At 25.5% G+C, this 14,729-nt stretch overlaps 1 pseudogene; it reads right to left on the bottom strand.

Annotated features, from left to right (window-relative positions):
• Window positions 1-9,682: 9,682 nt before the first annotated feature.
• LOC111277455 (protein KINESIN LIGHT CHAIN-RELATED 3 pseudogene) lies at window positions 9,683-11,152 on the bottom strand (annotated as a pseudogene).
• Window positions 11,153-14,729: the final 3,577 nt, after the last annotated feature.

Raw genomic sequence — 14,729 nt, 5'->3', positions numbered from 1 at the left:
CTCGACAGACTCATCTTCTTCCATATGTCAACCAAATCTTCTAGATCTTTCTGTTTGAGAAGGATAGATGTTTCTTGAGACAAAGTAGAATCATATCCGATTTGTAAACAATCTCCTATCTTCAGTTGAATCTTTTCTGACTAGATTCTTACTTTGTTGGGTGTCTCACAAGGTGCTAATATGGATGAAGAACAAACTAGTCGTCTGTGGAGTCTATGAAAAATTTTTGTTGAAAACCATCTTTTAAGCAAATGTTCTTTATGCAACTTTATGATATAAGCATAAGCCAATGTAAAAGAATGAGAGAAAAAGTTAGTATGCCCAGAAAAAAGAAATAAATAAATAACTAAGTAAATTTAAACATCACACAGAATAAGAGGAATGAATCCTATGCTTTTGGTCAATTCTAAAAGGGAAGAGTGATAGCTTTATTTATAGGTTAGGCACTCTTAAGGTTCACTATATGTGGTTTAAGGTTAAAGTCTAAAGGTTCCTAAATTGTTCCTTACATCCTTGTCCATCACAGACTAGTAAGACACCCTAATCCTCACCCATTACAGGCTACAAATGAAAAAGGTTCAATTTGAGTGGGAGTATTTCGCTAGCCACTACAGAGGCATTAAACCTCACGAAAGCAATAAGTACTTTACTCCTCCTAGAGGGACGGAGCTCGGGTGTAGAGCTCATGCTATGCATATGCATATGAATGACATAATTAACAAAGTAAATAAATATGAAAAAAAATTATACAAAAAGTTTAATTTTATTAGGTTTTTGGATAACACAAATTTATTTGCTGGCCTGACTCTCGGGCGTCCCTAGTAGAGTCGTCAAGCTGTCATAACGTCTAGATCCAGGGATCTATCGTTAGACATTGACTTGAAGGAGTCACCACTAATCTTTTTTATCTATGTGCAATTGGCCACCTAAGGAATCTATCCTTTTAAAGAACATCTAAGTTTAAAGGTCCTTAAAAGAATAGGTTCGGGTCTTGGCAAAATGCGCAGATCTTGTGGGTTTACTAACACAGAAATGACGTCGTTTTGGGAAGGGTATATAAGGCTGAAGGTCAGTTTTTTTCTCAAAATTCCCTTATCCTCTTCTCTCTCTTCTCTTCTTTTCCTCTCCCCTCTTTCTAAACCACAAAGAACTCCGGTTGAATCTCGTCGGATTCTGGAAATTTTCATCGAAATTTAGGTTTTTCATCAGAAGTTCACTGAAAAACTGATCGGTTTCTGAAAATAGTTGCCGACAACTGGGAAGTTGGCCAGCAAATTCAAACTTGGCTGAAAAAGTCACCGAAAAATTCAAACCTTGCCAAAAAATTCAACTGAAATTTGAAAATTTTTCAAAAATTTTCAGAAAAAAATTCATCAAAAATTTTAAAAAATTCCCACCAATCCCTAAAGCTGTTATAACGCACCAAAACCTTTTTTAGCTTCTGTTTCTTTTTTGTTCACTCTCTCACAGCCAATGTCTGCCTTTTTCTATGTTCAGTCCTTTGATCCATGGATCTATTTATAGGGATTGATCAGAAGAGTTTCTGATCAATGCCAACTCCTCATTGGATTAAGATTCAATCATTGAATTCAATATGGACTCTGATTGAATCCCAAATTAACGATAAGATTCTCCAAAATATTCCAATCTCAACCGAAAAAAGAAAAAAAAATAAAATCAATTAAAAAATGTTAATAGATAATTGAAAAGAAAATAATCAGATAAATAAAAATATTAACAGATAAATAAAAATAAATAATAGATAAATTATAATATATAATCAGATAAATATAAATACATAGATATAATAATAGATAAATAGATAAATAATAAATATATATAAACAGATAAATAAAAAAATAAAAATGAAATAAATATATATTAATAAATATTAATAATAAATAAATATATAATAAATACATAAGATAAAAAGAAAAAAGAAAAAAAATATAAAATATAAATATAAATATAAATATAAATAAAATATAAATATAAATAAAAAATAAAAAATAAAAAATAAAATAAGCCTACCCATTTGGATCAGGCCCAATTGATTCGGACTTTGACTAAATTGAGTCTCTACAAATAAAATCTCGTATTTATTTTGACATGACATTTAATTAATGTATATAAATCATGCATCTACCATGCATTAAATACAAATCTTAAATAAGTTTGGGAGACATTAAAATTAGTACACTTGTCCACAAATTCTTGAATGGTCTTAAGACCTATATAGTGTTTTGGATTGGCACATCACTCTTTCCGTTATAGCTAGAACTACAAATGAAGACAAAGTTTTTGTTGTTAAGATGGTTTATTTGCATTTTAGTATATACTTTTTTTTTTGGGGTAGATTTTATTTTTGGCAAATATTGGTTACCTTTGGTAGATGGTTTTTAAATGTGAAAAATGGACTGAAATCAGTATCACTTATAAATGTCACTATCAATAACAAAAAACCTTGGTGGTTGACAGTGATTAAAAAATTAGATAGGATCTTCATAATTTTTTATTTTTTCATATTTTTCACTTAATTTTTTTATATATTTTAATATATTTATTTTATTTTTGTGTGAATTTTATTGTGAAAATAAAATAAGTTTGGAAAAAATGTTAAGAAAAGAGTTGAAATATCAATTTTTCTTAAAATATATTTTTTAAAATAAAAAAATGTTATAAAAAGATTTTATTTTCTAAAAGAAACAAAAGTCTAAAAAAAAGTTAAAATATCAATTTTTCCTAAATTCTTTAAGAATGAAAATAAAATAAAATAAAAAAATACTAAGGAAGAACTTGAAATATCAAATTTTTCTTAGAATGCAATTTTAAAAGTATTTAGAAAAAAGTTGAAATATCAAATTTTTTTAAATTCTTCAAAAATAAAAATAAAATAAAATAAAACAAAATGAACTAACGAAAAAGTTAATATAAAATTTTTCTTGTAATAAATTTAAAATAATAATAATAATAATGAATAAATAATAATAATTTTTTTCTATCAATGATGGAATTGTTAGAAAGTTGCAATAATAATTTCTGCATAAATTCATACGAAAGTTCATATTTTTAAATATTGCTAAAATATTAAAGTATTTGAAAAATTATCCAATATAAAAATTTTTAACAAAAGAATAATTAATAAAAAATATTTTTAAATTCGATGATAGAGCTCCTTCAAGAATATTAATAGATGTCCTAAATACTTGTAAAATGAGAAAATATTCTTAAATTTTTGCTTAAAGATCAAAGTAATTTAAGATTAATTTTTAACATTAAATTTTTTAGAATAAAAAAATTTATCAAACTTAATAGATAACACAAAATAACTTGGTATTGTCTTTGGACATGTATTATAAGAGTGTTAAAACTTTGATTCACAAATTAAAATATTTTTTAAAAATAAATCTTAATTAATTTTAAAATGTATTTAAAGATAAAATTAATAGCCAATCACATATAAAAAAAATTAGTAATAAATTTTTAATTTTACATTGAGTTTCTATACCAACACGTTACAAAAACAATTGGATCTTTGACAGTTGGTCTATTAATGATAAAACTATGTGCACTTATTTGGATGTAGTGTTTTGGGTTGGCATGGTCCCGTTATAGCTAAAGCTGCAAACGAAGACAAATGTTGGGTTGTTACATTGCTTTATTTGCTTTTTGGTAGTTAGATTTTTAAATGTAAAAAAACTGACTGAAAGCAGCAGTACTATTAAATGTCCACTCCCAAAATTGCTTAGAGATGAAAAAATATGATCTAATTTAATGATAGGATTGTTGAATCGAACGTCGATATGATCTAATTTATATGCATTAATAAAATGTCATATCATGTAAAAATATGATAAAATGTAATATTATATCAAAACAAATACGTGGTTTTATTTTCTATAAACATCAAAATTATAAAAAATAATTAAAAAATATGAACTATAATTTAATGAATTCAGATTTCAACTTATGCTTTATATTATAAATAGTTATGTAAGAAATGACATCATATTTTTTCATATTTTTCACTTAAGTTTTTTATATATTTATATTATTTTTATTTTATTTTTGTGTGATTTTTTTGTGAAAATAAAATAAATTTGGAAAAAAGTGCTAAGAAAAGTGTTGAAATATCAAATTTTCTTAAAATATTTTTTAAAATCAAAAAAATAATAAAATTTTATTTTTTTTAAAAAAATAAAAATTTAAAGAAAAAGTTGAAATATCAATTTTTCTTAAATTCTTTAAGAATGAAAATAAAATAAGATAAATAAAAAATGCTAAGAAAAAAAGTTAAAATATCAACTTTTTCTTAGAATGAAAATTTAAAAGTATTTAAAAAAAAGTTGAAATATCAAAATTTTCTTAAATTCTTCAACAATAAAAATAAAATAAAACAAACAAAATGAACTAAGGAAAAAGTTAATGTAAAATTTTTCTTATAATAAATTTAAAATAATAATAATAATAATAATAATAATAATAATAATAATAATAATAATAAAATAATTTTTTTCAATGATGGAATTACTAGAAAGTTGCAATAGTAAATTTTACATAAATTCATAGGAAAGATTAAAATTTTTTTAAATATTGCTAAAATATTAGAGTATTTGAAAAATTACTTAATATAAAAAATTTTAATAAAAGAATAACTAATAAAAAATATTTTAAAATCTGACGATAGAGCTCCTTCAAAGATATCAATAGATGTCTTAAATACTCTTGAGATAAAAAAATATTCTAAAATTTTTGCTAAAAAATCAAAATAATTTAAAATTAATTTTCAATATTAAATTTTTTAGAATAAAAAAATTTGTCAGGCTTGAAAAATAATATAAAATCAATTGGTATCGTATTTGGATTGGTATTATGAGAGTACTATAACTTTTTTCATATGTAATTATACTCTCAAATTTAATTTTGATTCAAAAATTAAAATATTTTTTAAAAATAAATTTTAATTAATTTTAAAATTTATTTAAAGATAAAATTAATAGTCAATCACATATAAAAAAATTAGTAATAAATTTTTAATTTTACATTTTACAATTGAGTTTCTAGACCAACACGTTACAAAAACAATTGGATCTTTGACGGTTGGCCTATTAATGATAAAACTATGTGCATTTATTTGGATGTAGTGTTTGGGGTTGGCGTGGTCCCGTTATAGCTAAAGCTGCAAACGAAGACAAATGTTGGGTTGTTACATTGTTTTATTTGCTTTTTGGTAGTTAGATTTTTAAATGTAAAAAAACTGACTGAAAGCAGCAGTACTATTAAATGTCCACTCCCAAAATTGCTTAGAGATGAAAAAATATGATCTAATTTAATGATAGGATTGTTGAATCGAGCGTCGATATGATCTAATTTATATGCATTAATAAAATGTCATATCATGTAAAAATATGATCAAATGTAATATTATATCAAAATAAATACGTGGTTTTATTTTTTACAAACATCAAAGTTATAAAAAATAATTAATAAAATATGAATTATAATTTAATGAATTCAGATTTCAACTTATGCTTTATATTATAAATAATTATGTAAGAAATGATATCATATAAAATATAAATACCATGCTAAAATTCTATAATAATTTATCGTCACAATTCAAAAACACTATAAGTATATATAAAATTTCCACATAATATCTAAAACTTTTATATACCTACCATTTTCTTTTATTTCTTTCTTCTTTGTTATGCCAATTATAAGTAAAAATGTACAAAAATTATTAGATTTTGAATTCAAAATTTAATATAATTAGTTTATACAATCACTAAAAAATATCATTTAATAAATTTTAAATGTTTGTATCTATAATTTTTTTATTTTCGAATTAATGATATTTTTTATAAAAAGTTACTAAAATTTCAAAAGAAATTCTTTATTGTGATTTTTTATATCTATAATTAGTTTTTTTTTTTTTTTTTTTTATATATATGCCCTATAGTTTTAATGATTATGAAAAATAAAATCACGTATTTATTTTGATATGACATTACATTTTGTTTTTACATGACATGACATTTTATTAATGTATCATGCATCTACCATGCATTAAATACAAATCCTAAGTAAGTTTGGAAGACATTAACTTTTGTACACTTGTCCACAAATTCTTGAGTGGTCTGAAGACCTATACAATGTTTTGGATTGCCACATCACTCTTTCCGTTACAGCTAGAACTACAAATGAATACAAAGTTTTTGTTGTTACGATATTTTATTTGCATTTTAGTATTTTTTTTTTTGGGTAGATTTTTTTTGGTAAATGTTGGGTAGATTTAGTGTTAGAAAAAATAAATAATAGAAGATAAATGATAGAAAAGAATTTTAGCTCTAAGACATAAAAAAAAAAACTTTTTTAAAAATAATTATGTATTTAAGATACAATAAAACCTAAAACTCTCCAATCAAAAGTAATAAAAATGGTTATATTGAAAATTTTATTTATAATGAATGAACAGACATAAATTTTATTTAAATAGTTATGACCTTCTATATAATCATAACCTTTATGAATAATAATCTATTTATATTCAAATAGTTATGATTATTTGTCATATAACAATTGTTTTTGTTTAAATATAATTATTTAAAATATGAATAAAATTAATATAAAAATTAATTTTATTCATCAATAATTAAATCTTTCTACCTAATGTGAGATGCACCATATTTTAAATTACTAGCAATCCTTCACTAGTTTGGAATGTTGATGCTTAATTTTTTACTTTTCACACAAATAAATATTATGAATACAAGAAGATATATCTTGATTTAAACTTTCAATTAGCATATATATATTAGAATTCTAACGAAGTTGATAGTGTCAGCAAATTAAACCTTAACTCTTAGTGTTAGAATTGAAGATATAACACACATAATACTTATTTATTCTTCTTTCAGAGATTTATAACAACTTTTAGTATTATTATGACCATGTGCTTATCTTATTCATAAACATTTACAAGAAAGACTCCAATTCTTTTTGTTGAAGTAGTACCACTTCTATATTTATATTGGTAGAGTTTCCATTATGTGTCTATTGCTTTAGACATTTAAAACTCCATTAAGAGTATAAAAACTTATCCTTCACATGCAATAGATCACACTAGTTTTTAAAATTTAAATGGATTTTACTAGTGTTTAACATACACATAACAATAACTTGTTTTTACCCATTAAACTTTGTAATTAGAAGTTACTAATTCAAAGTTAGGTTCGCACTATTGGTGTCTAATAGTAAGAGTTTAAATCCATTTTACTTGTAGTACTACTAATTAAATATCTTGAAATTCAATTTTCTTTTATGGTAATTACCCCCACTTGAGATTGAGTCTCTAATATAATCATTTTAGGCTAATATGTCTAAAGTTTTCGTTTTGCATATCATTTATATGCTCTAGACATTGTTGTCTCATTTTTATCATTTCAAGAAATAGCCAGTTTTAGTTGTGGCCACAACTCTATATTTATTAATTTCAACCATTCTATTTTCATATTTTTTATATATTTTTAATACAATTATACTACTAGTACAATTTGATAAACTCAATGAATAAATCAAATGATTTTAATCCTTTTAAGATTTTAAGGACCTTTTTATGACTTTACTTTAATAAGTGTCTAAACTTATTAGCTTGTATAATTTGCTCATAAAATTATACTAAAATTTTACAACATTATGATGGCAATTTTTATTTCTTTTGATTCTTATCACCCCCACCATGTGCAAGTATGCATTCTTTTATTAAAAAATATCTCATTCAATTATCAAGATATCATATATACTTAATCAAGTTGTCATTTCATTTATCTTTTCACTATTTGGTTTTTTTTTTTTTTAAGTAGGAGGCTTCTAAATCCACCCTTAGTAAAAGATAACTAAAAAATATCTTAATATTTCTATAAAAGTTTCAAAACTTTTATATTTTAACTCAATGTAAGAGTTTATATCAATAAGTAGATTTTAAATATAATCATGCTTCTATAGTCTCCTTTTAAGACTTTTTATGTTAATTCATAAATACTTTTATGAATCTATTTCATCATGGACAATATTAATAATATTTTATTACCATGAACAAAACCATTTTCATTACCCAAATGGATTAAATAACGTTCTTTTTGCAATTATAAAAGTTTTCAAATTCACAAGATTTTTGAATCACTCATGGCTTCCAAATAAATATACTTTGAAATTTTCACTGTATAAAACCATAGATGATAAATCATTTGTACAATTTATGAATTAGATCATATATATAACAAAAAAAAAATTACCACAACGTGATCAAGATTATGGCATCAATTTTGGCTTATGGCTATTCTAAGCTAACCATAATAATCTACATCATACCAATAAATTATGTAGATTTGGCTATTGAAGTTATCTCATTTATAATGATCGCTTTTAGTAAAAACCAACTATCGCAAATGTTATCATGAGTTTTCAATGCATATAGTAATTCCCCAATGGCCAATTCTAAGTTCATGATTATTGAAACCTCTAAACTTGATTTTAAAATTTTATGAGAATTTTATTTCTCTACCATTGTGTAGCCTATATATCTCTGTTATTTACCACTTTTAATTGATCATAACATTTTTTTATATATAATAAATTTAAACTTTACTCATAAGAGCAATATCCCTATATACAATAAGAGTCTATAGTATATTTAACTCCAATTTCAAATACTTTCACAATCATTTGTGACCAATATATTCATTTATAGATCACCATATCAATGTAAGTCATGAAACATGAATCCAAAGAATCATTTTTCATAAAATAGCATAAACAATAATTATAATATGAGTTCTACTTATATTTCATGCAAACATTTGTGATGAATTTGCATGTTTTTTTCTAATTTACAAACATGCCTAATTAGACATTGATGGGCATCCTTCAAAATGCTAGTAACTGACAAATGTTTCAATATTTTTTAATGACATGCTTTTTTGTTTAATCAATATCCCATATGCGAAAAGCAACAATGTGTTTTTGTAATTATTTATTAACTATTTGATGGCTATTTATGATTTTCACTTTGTGATTGTTCACAATAATTTTTTTTTTTTGTAAAATCACTTTTAGTGTAATAATAATAAATTTTAAATATATATATCAATATTTGATTTATAAATGACAAACAAAGATAGAATCATATAAATAGCTTGACTAAGCTTATTATCTCAATTTTGGTGCCATGATTTTATAATAAAACTAATCTTGTAGTCAAATCTTGTTTTCTACATATATTCTCTACTTGCATCTAATTTCTCATGTAAATTCATTTACCCATTTCTGATTATTTTCATAGAAACTATGAGACAATTTATCTGTTCTATATATAACCAAGACATGGCAATTAAATAATCGACAATTCCATTAAAACCTAATATAATTCATTACTTGATAACAAGTGATAATTCTTTTGGTCATATATTAATTCATGTATTTTTCTTTTATGTTTTTAGGCTATTTCTCATCTTAGTCTTTATAAGTATATATTTTTAAATAAATATAATACAATTCATTAAACCCAATTGTAAAGTCAATTTCAGTATATGCATAAATTTATGCAATGTAATCAATATTTTGCATATTATGTTTTGACTTTACACACTAATGAAATAAATTGTTAACGTGTTTATCTCATTCAGTCAATCTTTTTACTAGTAATTATACAAAAAATAAAATACATACCTCCAATGAAGATCTTTATAAAAATTAACATTTTGGTCCATAGAAACGTTAATCCTTTGACACCTTGAGCCTTCTTTAATATTGATCTCCAAATTATGCCAATTGCATCATAAGTGCCTATAAGATTACTGTATACACCAAGTGTATCAAGGTGGTGAGGTCAACACTCTTACTTTATAATGCTCTTAGCTTTTTCAAACAATTCAATAGCCTCATTAATAGCATAGCGTTACACACAAGCCAGCCCCATTTGATTAAGAGCAATGCCAAATAAGGTAGATTTCCTTTCTCTACATACACGTAGCATTGAAATGGCACTTTTGAAGGAGTTGTAAGATTCTAAATAATTCCCCAACATATAATACATTACTCCTATCTAGGCTTCAATTTCAACTATTATGCTTTGCTGACCAAGGGCATCATTATATATTTTTAAAGCCTTTTGTAGCAACTTGATTACCTAATCAAGGTCATTCATTGATTCATAAATAGTAGAAACATTTGTGAGGCCACTTGTAATCTTTTTTGGAGGGATCCCAGGCATCAACTTTTCATAGATTAGGAAGGCATTCTCATAGTATGATTTTGATTCCCTTAATTTCCTTGTCTTGTTATACAAATTAGCTAACTAGACAAAAACAAACCTAATAGCTGGATAATTCTCTCTTTTGGCTATCTTAAAAGTTATGAGTGCTTTTTGATAGGCAAAAACAACTTCATCATATCGATACAAAGATAAGTATATGTCTTCAATGTTGCAATCAATAGAAGCCACCTTTGCTTTCTAGCCATTTACCACCATGGCCATACTGATTAAAACAAAATGCTCTAAAACAGTTTCATGGTCTCTTTTTGTTTCATATTTAAAACTTATGAGCCTCCTATTTACTACCTTTTCAAGAGAAATCGGTGAATCATTCTTTCTGTGAATGTTAAGAACCATTTGGCATAGCTTCTGTGCTTTATCAAATTACAATTTAATGCCTGTATATGAGCTTCAGCCAAAATACTTGCAGGTCTCACCAAATCTGGGATCTGTTTCTCTAAGAACTTGTTTCTGGATTTCAAAACTAGTGCTGTAACAAGTTATTGAGTTTTCAAGCTATCCTAGCTTTGCATAAGTGTCACCCAACTGTATATGACCAGCAAACTTAGCCAGAGCATGCTCTTAGCCTTCATCAATCACTAGAATCTCAATTGATTGCTCAAAAAGAGGAATTGTCTCATTGTACTGGCTTAGGCTACAATATATTGTTGCAGTGACATGCAAACACATGACTAGTTCTAAACTGGGTTTTCCATTAGGGCAAAATTCATATGATTTTGCTATTCAAAATGCTAATTCAAGAGCTTCATAGGGATTGTCTCCTAAAAAAACCATATCCCTAGCTTGTTTGTGTAAAAATGGTTGTATCTTCTTCATGCAAAATATAAATTTCTCATAATTACCTTTAAATTGTTAGAAAAAATAAATAAGAGAAAAGAAATAATAGAAAAAAATTTTGGCTTTGAGATGTGAAGAACACTTTCTTAAAGGCAATTATACCTTTAAGATATAACAAAGCCTCAAACTCTCCAATAAAAAGCAATAAAAATAGTTATAATGAAAGATTTATTTATAATGAATGAACAAACATAAACTTTTATTCAGATAGTTATGACCTTCTATATAATCATGGCCTTTATAAATAACAATCTATTTATATTCAAATAGTTATGACCATTTATTATATGATAATTGTTTTTGTTCAAACATAATTATTTAAAATATGAATAAAATTAATACATAAATTAATTTTATTATTAATTTTATTCATCAATAATTAAATCTTTTTATCCAATATGGGATGCACCACATTCTAAACTACTAACATTTAGTTGATAGTTTTTAAATGTGAAAAAATAGAATTAGTGGTTAACAAAAAAGCTTAGTGGTTGACACTGATAAAAGAATTTGATAGGATCGATCAAATCGATTAAATTGAAAGTAGGTGACCTATTTTATGTGATTAGATGTATATCTTGTCTGAAATACTACAAAGGCATTGAATTATGAGTAATGATTGTCTGGCTCCATCGATCTTGTATATCTTAGTCTCATTCTTATGATTTTACTCACATTCCAAATCAAGTTCTGATTAAAGTTTTGTCTTTTTTTTTTAAAAAAAAAATGAATTCAAGTTACTTTCAATATGTTAGTTGAACAAGGAACAAATTAAAGAACATATGACACCATGAACATTACCTTGCCGTTCTTGAATAGAAAGCAAAGAAAATAGCCAGATAAAAAAAAATCTAATTAACAAGCCCTGGCATTAATATATCCTTGAGCAATCAAAATATGAATAATATTTAGAGAATAAAGAAATGAGTCAATTAAAATTTCAATGTTTCAAATATATTAATCAGAACTTTGGCAAAGTTAAATAAATTTTAGATAAAAAATGTTAGAACTTAAATGCAAAAGTTGAATGCTTTCCTACTAGCTTAAAACTCATTTTACTTTTTAAATGAAGTTATAAATCAAAATTAAGTGCTAATAATTTTTTTTACATTTTTATTTTACTATTCAACCATTCATAAAATTATAAAAAAATTTATTATTTCATATTCATATTTTTAATTGATCTAATTTTTTATTAATTTTATTTTTAATTAAAAACATTATTTTATTTTATTTCTTTCTTTCGTGTAAAGCCTTTTGGTTTAGTTTTAATAATCCAAAATATCATAAATATCGCTTGAAAGCAATAGACACAGGCACTCAAGTTAAGGTTAAAAAAAGTTTCAATTGATGTGCTTGAATTTTATTAAAGTGGAACAAAACTTGTTTTCATAGTTGGTTAGACTTTGCTTTCCCTAATATCAAAAGAAAATAAAAAAAAAGGTTGGAGTGGGAAAATTAAAAAGGAGCAAGTGTTAGAATTTTTTGTAAGTGGGTTATTATTAATTGGTGATTTTAATAATTTAATAAAATTGGCTAATGAACTTAGTCTTAATATAAGACAAGGATAAGGGTCCAATTAATTGAATGTAATCATTTAAGTATAGACTTTTCACATCTCACTAGAACTATGTGGTTTAGCAATTGTATATGCCTTTGGCCCAGTAAGCCTTTGATGGGAAGGCATCTAAGGTTATTTAATTAATTAGGCCAAGGTCCCTTATTCACTTCTACAAGATATGGCAATTGCCCATTGAGTGCCACCAGTAAGAAAAGAGCAAAGAGGAAGACTTAGCATTCTAAGGGTAGTTATGCTTTTGCAAATTCACAATGACTACCTATATAAGTATAACAAATCTTTTTAATTAATATATGGTGTTCTAATTTTCACACAATAATCTCGTTAAAGGTATCTATAACCCTTATAAAAGAAAGATTGAACCTAGGAGTACTCATTGCTTTTTCATAGGGCATCTAGACCATTCTAAAAGATATAGGTTTTATTGTCCTACACAGGAAACTAAAAATTGTAGAATCGAAAGTGGCAAAGTTTCTTGAGCTGGATGTTGCTGAAAAGGTATGACAGAGGCTATGAATAGCAATGAACCTATTAGATGAGTCTCCATTCCTTTGCCTACAACACAATGCCGTATTTTACTAGTGGCTATAGCGAGAAGAGATCAAAGACAATAGAATACAAGCTCTCCTCCTATTGATCTCGCTCCTATTGTGTACCTCAAGTTTAAGAAAACGAGATTGAAATGCCTTTAAAGAGATCTACCAAACAAAGAAAATTTACCATCTCTAATGATTATATAATTTATTTTGGAAAAAGTGACTATGATATTAGTCATATTGTTGATCCTGTGACTTTTGGTAAAACTATTAGCAGTACACAGTCTAATGAATGGATGGATTCAATGAATGATGAAATGAATTCTATGGCTCAGAATGGTGTCTGTGAGCTTGTTGAATTACCAAAAGGGTGTAAACCTATTGGCTGTAAATGGAAGAATAAAACCAAGAAAGATTCTAAGGGAAATGCTGAGAGATTTAAAGTTAGAATGGTGGCAAAGGGATTTACTAAGAGAAAAAGAGTAGATTATAATAAAACTTTTTTACTAGTGTCTTTTAAGAATTATTTTAAGATCATTATGGCCTTGGCAGGACACTTTAACTTGGAGCTTCATCATATGAATATGAAAAATGGCTTTTCTTAATAGTTTTAGAGAAGAGGTTTATATGGTATAACCTGAGAAATTTTAAAAATCTTGAAAAGTGCATTTAGTATGTTGACTTAAAAAGTCAATTTATAGCCTTAAACAAACTTCTAGGTAGTGGCATCTAAAATTGAATGAGATAGTTACTTCCTTAGGTTTTGAGAAAAATAAAATTGATAAATGCATATATCTTAAAATCAATGAGAGTAAGTATATATTTCTTGTTTTATATGTGAATGATATCTTATTGGCCTGTAATGATATTGGTTTGTTGCATGAAACTAAGCAGTTGTTATTCAAGACTTTTGACATAAAAGATCTTGGAGATACCTCCTTTATTTTTGGAATTGAAATTCATAGAGATAGATCTCAAAATTTATTGAGATTATTGCAAAAGTCTTATATTGATTTAACATGCAAAACTGTAAGGCTGGGAATGCATTCATTGTGAAAGGAGATAGACTTAATCTTAAGTAGTGCCCAAAGAATGACTTGGAGAAAGAATTTATGAAGAACTTAACATATTTTAGTGCAGTTAGGAGTCTCATGTATACTCAGGTTTACATTAGGTTGGATATTGCTTTTGCAATGGGACTTCTTTGAAGATATCTTTCTAATGCTTATATGGACCATTGGATTGCTATTAAGAAAATGATGAGGTACTTACAAAAGACCAGATTAAGCCTCTAACGTTAGCCTAGGATCGCTATCTAGAATAGGCAAATTTGTAACTTAATGAGCTAGTCTCGGCTCTTGGGCCATATCTTCCTTGTTAAAAACTTTACTTTTTGAAACACGAGTCTTGAAAGGGTGTTTTTTTATTTAATAAAAGCTTG

Source organism: Durio zibethinus, chromosome 7 (genome assembly GCF_047325235.1).
Source record: "Durio zibethinus cultivar Kanyao isolate XHJ-2024 chromosome 7, ASM4732523v1, whole genome shotgun sequence".
Classification (NCBI taxonomy): Eukaryota; Viridiplantae; Streptophyta; class Magnoliopsida; order Malvales; family Malvaceae; genus Durio; species Durio zibethinus.
Note: the sequence above shows the minus strand (reverse complement) of the source record. Positions and strands in the feature narration are given on the sequence as shown.